The sequence below is a fragment of the Lepisosteus oculatus genome, chromosome 19 (assembly GCF_040954835.1).
Source record: "Lepisosteus oculatus isolate fLepOcu1 chromosome 19, fLepOcu1.hap2, whole genome shotgun sequence".
Taxonomy (NCBI): Eukaryota; Metazoa; Chordata; class Actinopteri; order Semionotiformes; family Lepisosteidae; genus Lepisosteus; species Lepisosteus oculatus.
Window position 1 is genome coordinate 4,508,257 of NC_090714.1, and position 7,374 is coordinate 4,515,630.

Here is a 7,374-nt window from a genome sequence, read left to right on the forward strand (position 1 = left end):
GATGTTTCGCATGAAGAAATCTTTATTCAATGCCTGCCTACAACACAAGACAAATGTCAAAGATGCGTTTTTTAACCAACAGACTCTTCCTCTCTTCCATCCCCAAATTTACAACACCTTATTTAATCAGTATGACACTCCCGTATCGTACTGCATGGTCTGCTGACACGATCACCAGTCAGGCCATAGCCTCCTTCTCCAGCTGGCCCTGCTCTGTCCATTCAAAATGGGATGTCACTCCCAGCAACGGTCTTTAGGGAGCAAAAGAGAGAGCAGGCTTCCAACACATACTTTGCATCCTTCACTAAAAGTTGTAAAATCAGCCTGGCGTGGAAGTTGTGGGTGCTTTGCTGAGTGCGAGGCTGAGTTCTTCTCGAGGGGAGCCCTGTCCAAGCATTTCATTTAGAAGGGATAGGCAGAGGTGCGTGAAGAACTGGGTTTGTTGGAGAAGGAGCCTAAGTTAGACACTTCTCCCAACTACATCAAAAGACAAATGGCAGAGTTTAGGTGCTATCCAGAAATTAGGGATAGGGTAACAACCGTCGGGCTGCATGCTGACAAGTACAGGCCTCATGCTACTGGACATCAGCACGAAGCGGGACAGTCTTCAACCCCAAGATTTCGCAGCTCCCAGACCCAGTCCGCGAACCGAGAAAATTGTTTGCTGGATTTGCTGGAGCGTACACAAAAATTGCACTCAACTCAAAGACACGACTTTGTAGTACCCTTAGCCTTTATTAACTCCCACCTCCCCAGATACACTCCTTTTAATCACCTTCCCTGCAACACCTACAGTACTTATAAGTTGAGGGGTTAACAAAGAAAAAAGAGCTTATTTGGTTTGGTGAGATTGAGATTTACAACAGGCAAGCCATGGGTGCAGATGACAAATTTGTTTTGGATAAAGTCCTCATGCTGAATATGAGTGAGATGAAGTCTCGTGTGCCACAAGCGGCATGCGCCCTGTGATACAATAAGTCACTGCAAAGACAATTTAATCCATCAGAGTTTCACCCTTCTGTTTTTCCATGTAGTGAACAGAGAGCCTCAACTGAAAGCACTGTGTGGACGCTCAAGAAACAAAACAAACTGCATTTGTAAGTGAGCAAAAAAAAATCAATTAAAGAAATCCCAGACTTCAGCTCAATGTGGAAATACAGTCCAATACACCTGATACTTCTGAATTGCTAAGAACTATAGAGCATAAATTAACTAGCCGAGCCCAGCAAGTCACTTGTGTTGATATTACTGAGCTAGATTCTCGAGAGAAATATGCTGCCACTTCATCAAGTGGCATTTGGTATAATTAAAGAATTTAATAACAGAAATAGCAAAAGGTACTTATTGGTATGCATCATATGTAGTGAGGGGGAAAATGAAATGGCTAATCAGTTCACTGCAAGAGTCCATACTTCAACGATGCAGAAGCACTTCAGTAATAAGCACCAGACCTTCAGAAACAATGGTAACGTCAGGAAAAGACTCTTTTCAGCCACCAAGCTGGAGACGTTCCCACCCAGATAACATACTCAACTGACTCATTAAGATCAGCACATACTCTAACACTGGGGTGAGCTCTGCTAGATAAACAGATTTACCTTTTTCTCATCGCTTCAGGGAAGAAACACGTTGCAGAAGATGCAAGTGGAAATTATGTGGAAGTGTATTTGAAGCTGAGAAGAGCCGTTGAAGGCGTTGCCTGGACTTCTTTGAAGATACGGCTATGTCAATGAGATGCTTGCACACAAATGCACGAGATGGGTCAAATAGCTACTTTTAGTTCTTTGAGCAGGCTGTAACATTCATAAAACACTGACAATGGCCTTGCCACTTAATTCATCTGGATAGTCTTGCTTTATAAATGAAATGAAAGTGTGGCTTTTGAGGAACAAGTTTAAAACAAAACTGATAGAAACAGCAAAAGCAGAAGTGTTTTTCCTCTTAATGCTTTTATGCGTTTTGACATCTTGGGCAGCTTTTAACAACAGCTTAAGTTTTTTCTCTGAATCTTTGCTGCAGACAAACGGGAATTCTTTGTCAAGTAAAAGCCAGGGACAAAGTCAAACGACTGGTTGAAAGTTTCTGAAAAGCACCGAAGCTACAGTTTAAGGTCTTCTATTGAAAGGTTCTTTAAAATAAACCGGCAAAGGACTTTTGAAGCTATTAGAAAGCAGAGAGCTTTCTCACAACTGCTCTATATATCCATCAAGCTCTCTGAAATTGGCCAGAGATATGCACAATGACAATGCTTTAATCCTTTGTGCTGAAGGACAAGCTTAACACTGCCAATTTGAAACTGAGATGTCAAGCTGGTCCAGTTCTTATCCTTTTATAAAGGGCATTTGACCAACATACTGAATGACACAATCCAGTGCAATGGCATACTTTGCAACCAATACTTTCAAAAAGCATTATGATTAATATGATATTGCATTTTTAGCATATACTGCACATAATTGGTAAATAACAAGTAATTTGGTTCTAATTGCTAAAATATCAGTGAAGTTATTTGGCTCAGAATTACTGTATTTGTAGAATTGAAATTCTTTAAAATGCATTTTTCTAGTTATAAATTAAACATCTGAACTAGTTTCCAAACAGTGGTGTTTTTACTCAGTAAAATATATCTAATGACTGCCCACAAAGTTAATATCATATTACATATGATAAGAATTGTATCATACATTAGCATTTCATAGATAAACAAAACAGTAATTTATGTAAAAAGAAAGGGTTCCTACTGTATTACGGTGTACATTTTTTCACTTGGCTCTGGTCTAACTCGCATCAATCAGAGAAACTAAGCTTAAATAATTTGGTCTGTGTACTCCAAATTCCTGCAGATTGGAAGGAACTGTACACAAAGGGTGGGGGGTCTGTACCCACAACTCTGAACAAAATATATCTGGCCCCAGAGCTTCTTACACCAAGACATAATTGAGCTTCCTAATAATGCCATTGATAAAGATCAGCTCCCTTCTACTTTCTAGCAATTTAAAACCCTGCTTTACCCAAAGCAAAATGACAGTAAAAAAGTACCAGTGATTTTGAGATAGAAACAAGTAGAGGCCAAAAAATCATGGATGTCTAATCACTAACGTTTGCATAATAACCATCATGGGCTGGGACTGCATAATGACCTGATTTTAAAAATACATTTACCCCGGTGTCCTTGCCAATCATGGCCTCCTAATAATCCCCCTCTATGAATTGGCTTCATTACTCTGCTCTCCTCCCCACTGAGAGCTGGTGTGTGGTGAGTGTACTGGAGCACTATGGCTGCCGTCGCATCATCCAGGTGGGGCTGCACATTGGTGGTGGTGAAGGGGAGTCCCCATTACCTGTAAAGTGCTTTGAGTGGAGTGTCCAGAAAAGCACTATATAAGTGTAAGCAATTATTATTATATTATTATTATTCCATGGAATTAATCTAGCAAAGACAATTCATTCCAACGTACAGCAGACATGAGGGGTTTGCCATTCATGAAAAACGAAAAGCCCCAGGTGCTTTCAAATGTTATTTCTTAGCTGCTGGAGGGTCTAAGAAAGTCCCAGAAAATGACAGGCTTGAGGATACTTTCTAGGAAACCATAAATGGAAGATCCATTAAATTTTTTTCATAGTTATTCTGTGACATTATCTGCTGAAACATTTCTTTTTGAGTTTAGAATGCCAGGATTTTTAAATGTAAATTGTCTACAGACGGTGGCTTTCTATGCACACCTAAGTAGTAATGGCAATAAGACATCTGATTTTAAACCCTCCATTGACTTATTTTTAAACAACACGAATATCAGTTCCCTGCTTGTGCTCTCAGCAATTCAGGTTTTAGTTAATTTCACCCCTATTAACCAAAAACATTTGTATGGATTGCATACAGTCTATTAGCACGCTACCTCCTCAGGAGGCAACTTTCCAAGGTGAAAAGTGTATCCAAAACATGTCTTCATTCTTAAGAGGCAGTTTAAAAAAAGGTGGCTATGGTCTTTAAAAGAGCAAAAACCAAAACAGATGAGGTAAGATATCGATACCAGTTGGCGACAAAAGCATAGGTTTGCCTGATATCCATAAAACATGTTGTTTTATCTATGTTTGATCTATGTACCCAGCTGCCTGTGTGGATTTCTGCCAGATCACGTTTAGCACTGGAGGATGAGAAAACGTTTACTAAAATGAGCTCTATTCTTTTTCCCCTTCCCTCTAGTGATCAGTGATGGCTTTGTAACGGCTTTTGATATCTTTACATAAGACTTTCACAGCACTCTGCAGCGGGCGAGCTTTCCCGCTGAGGGAATGGAGGCAGGGTCAGAGGGTGATCGCGTCTTCTTTGGACTGACCTTGATTGGGAGAGACAATCCCATACAACTTCCCTTCCCACACTGCATGTGTGGCAAATCGGAGATTACGTAGGTGACTGCAATTCGGGCTCTCCTCTAGGCGGAACTGGCAACACTCTGGGAGAGGCCTTACACAGATGATGTCAAAAAAGGAGATGTCGGGTTCGAGTACATCACAAATAACCACAGCTACGTGATGTCATGAACACCGACACTGTAGCCGCTGTAATATTGTCAGAAAAAGAGCCTTTGACATTTGCAAAGCAATGTGAGTTCCTCCCTGGTGGTGGACCATGTGACAGTCTGGGCCTGTTCTACATACTGACGCTGATCCTACGGTCTCTAAGACTCTGGGTCCTAAGACAGCCACCCACACCTTCCCTGAGGATGTAGCCAGGCTCCTGGAGCTCTGCCTGGGCCTGCTGATTCCCCACCCTTCCAATTCCCACCTCCCACAAGTTCCTTCCAGGAGGGTCTCAGAGCCTTGTCGATACCAAACCAATAATATAACGCTAACAAAAAAGCTTACAAATCAGAGAAGACTACTGTATGTGCTGTTTTGTTTGTTCAACTACTCGTATCTAAAAATTCAAATAAGTTGTTAAAGGAGACCAATCACACAAGAAGTCAATCTCAAGAACACGGGTGACCACGAGTCTTCCAGAGGTCTATTGCCCTTCTAAAACTGCCACTGATTTGCAGCCCACAAATAATAGAAAGCCCATTTGAAAATTGCCCCATCTTGTTTTCAGTCAAACACGGCAACAAAGCTGTCAATGACATGTCACTTCAAAACATCTTCTACTGAAAGGTGCACTTAATTCCAAGGTATTCCGAAATGACAGAAACTCAAGACGACAATCACGCACAAAGAATCACATTCATTTATAGCAATAATTAATGCTACATTGACGAAAGCATTATACTCGGTGTCAAACTGTATTACAGCACAGGATGCAAAGCTGATTAGCTTTGCTATATTTCTCACTCAGCCAGTTTTGTTACACTACAAATCAATTAAAAACTTGCCTAAAGCTAGACATAATTGAAATGATCGATCCAGGAAAACGTGTATTCACACGAAAAATGTTGTTTCACCAGAAATGCTTGGACAAAAAGCATTAGGAGCTGTGAACAGGCTCAAAACCTACTGAAAGGCATTTTACACAAAGGGTTGTGGGAGTCTGGAACAAGAGACTCACGTTGTTAAAACTAATCAACCAGTACTTCTTACAAGAAACAGCAGGATAAGATCTTCTGACCATTATCTTTGTAGCAAAAAAGCTAGATGGGTTGAATGGCCTCTTATTTTCTCATGAAAATTGAACTATTATTCATTTCTAAAACAAGGAAAAAAAACCAAAATGTCAAATTTGTTGGTTTGTTCATTAGCCAATGAAAGTCATTTCAAGCTCAATTTCAAGTAATATTACAGTATTACCTTATATTCACATTCAATATAACAGTATTCTCTTGTTTTGTCACCTGACCTGTTTAGTTGATATTACCATTTAGAAATATGTAGATAAAAACCAACTATAAAACCTTACAGGACTGTTTTTTCCAAGATAGCTAGCAGAAGTCCTGAGAAACTTAATTTTAAATTATTATAACAAGCTTTTTTTTCTTCCCCTGTAATTATAACACAGATTTGCCATCTGATAATTTACATCCCTCTAGAACTCACTATATCTTAAGATACAAGTATCGGTATTCAATGCAGTCTTGCTTCACTGTTCAATTGAGTACTGAAAGTACGTTCTGAAACTATTTTCTTACCAATACGGAAAATAAAAACCTCATTGCAATCATTAACAAATCTAAAGCACTTGAGAACAAACATAAAAAGTGCTCAGTGATTGCAGATCAATTTCAAATACCAGATGACAGAAGTGAACATGCTGAAATTAAAGATCTGCATCAAACTCTTGCCCCAAGGAAACCTGCAAAGTCTGTGGCAGGGAAAAAATAAATAAATAATACAACAGCTTAGTGAAGGTCATTCTAGGACAAAACCGTCTTTTATCACTACAAAACAATCATCTTTAAACGCCTGTGGCCAAGAGACAATTTTAATAATACAAAAAAAAGACAAAAGCTGATCCTGATATTGGTAGCTGCTTAGACACAGGTAAGGTGATCCGGACTGCTCATTACTCCCAAGAAAGAGAGCCCCGAACCGCAAAGCAATCATATTGTTTCCCAGGAGCCTTGCATTTCAAACCTGGAAACGTGATCCCATTTTCCTAACAGCTGTCCTCCAGACGCCCAGCGAGCCGGTCACTCTCCACTGAATTTCATCGGACCAATTGAGACCAACCCCAAGCTGAAAAGGTCCATTATGAGCAGGTTAAAACAATCAATGGGCTTCTTTTTTTCTGTGATAAATTCAGAATGCTGCTCAAAGAACCGTCTTTATTCTTCAACTCGTCCGGCAACATGCAGATAATTAAACGTGCAGACGAACAGTAATTTTATGAATACAATAACATCCTGTGGTGAATACTAAAGCCTTTTTTGTGCTTTTATGGACCATTATCATTCAAATCACTCGACACACAAACATCCTGATAATATTAGCTCTGAGCATTTGCACATCCTGCCTATGCTCCTAGTGTTTTGGTACTGCTTTCTCTTTACCCACATTATTTCATTTTACTTGTATAATCCTTCCTTGTAACCAGTTCTATTGCTTGCTTTGCACCTATAGTGTAAAACCTAAAGAAATCTGTAAATTGGCCTAGACAAAGGTTTCTGCTAAGCAAATCATCAATGTAGTCTGGCTGTTCAACCTAAAGCAAGACTCTCATACCCCACTCTCAATTAAATTAATTTAAAATCAATTTTTATGTTTACCAAAATGATTATATTTCAATGTTTTGTGATGCTGCAACGTTTAAGCAAGGCAGGTCATTTAAAAGGAAGAGGTTCTTGCCTGAATGTGTTTTTGGTTTTAGTCTGTATCTATCTAGAATAGAAATGTAATAGAAAACAAAAACTCCCTAATGCCTTGATTCCTTATATCAACTGCTTTGAA